This window comes from Channa argus, chromosome 5, assembly GCF_033026475.1.
Source record: "Channa argus isolate prfri chromosome 5, Channa argus male v1.0, whole genome shotgun sequence".
Taxonomy (NCBI): domain Eukaryota; kingdom Metazoa; phylum Chordata; class Actinopteri; order Anabantiformes; family Channidae; genus Channa; species Channa argus.
In genome coordinates this window covers 26188451-26189342 of record NC_090201.1, presented here as the reverse complement: position 1 = coordinate 26189342, position 892 = coordinate 26188451, and the positions used below count along the sequence as shown (strand labels likewise).

General features: G+C 41.6%; 1 non-coding gene across 1 annotated transcript; it reads left to right on the top strand.

Moving 5' to 3' along the window:
* Positions 1–493: 493 nt before the first annotated feature.
* Positions 494–576, top strand: trnal-uaa (transfer RNA leucine (anticodon UAA)). Its single transcript has one exon. It is a non-coding gene; the product is annotated as a tRNA-Leu (tRNA).
* The last annotated feature ends 316 nt before the right edge of the window (positions 577–892 follow it).

The following is an 892-nucleotide window of genomic DNA, read 5'->3' as shown; positions in this document are numbered from 1 at the left end:
GGGATTGAGCACAATGATTAGAAACAGCGTAGGTTTAGAAAAAGTGGCTTAAATCCCCATCATACCTGTCCCTGTTAAGCTAATGATAATAATAATAATAATAATAATGAAAAGGACTTAGGTTTGAAGCATCATAACCTTCACGTCAGGGGAAAGACTAAACCTGCGTTGCAAAATTGTACATTTGTGACTGTGAATCCAGTAATCAAGTCATGGAATAATTACATACGTCAGCCAAACACCTGGTTGAATGAGCCAAGACAAACCAGGTTCAGATGAATTTGCTTCTTGGCTAATTCAGAAACTCCAGGTAAAATTTAAAAAAACGGTTCATCCTGCTCGGCCGAGCTCTTAAAAACTGCCGTAACTTGTTTCTTGGACACCTCCCTGATTTGATTGTCCATCTCCATCTTACTTCAACTCCACCTTCTTTCTCTCTTCAGACGGCTGTTGTCCTACGTTTGTTCTGTTTCTCCTTCCCCTCCTGGTGTGAACCAGGATGGCCGAGTGGTTAAGGCGTTGGACTTAAGATCCAATGGGCACAAGCCCTCGTGGGTTCGAACCCCACTCCTGGTATGTTGGTAATTCTTTAATTGTTCATAAAGGTTAAACCTGGTTGCTTTGGGTCTGAACCCCAGGTTCCCTTTTGGTGCAGCCCATGTTCCTCCTGTCTGTTTTTGCATAAAAGTGTCATAATATAAATGCTATACTTTAATTCGGGAATACCTTCAGTCATGTGTGTGTCTCCTTCCCCTCTTTCCTTTGGCTCCTCCAAATCTTTTCTTTCTTCCTCTTTTTATTGCTACGCCTGAATCTTTTGTTTCTTTTGCACTTTCTTCATATTACTTTGGCCATTTACCTCATTCGTCTCTACTCCCTTAGCTTCTTCCTG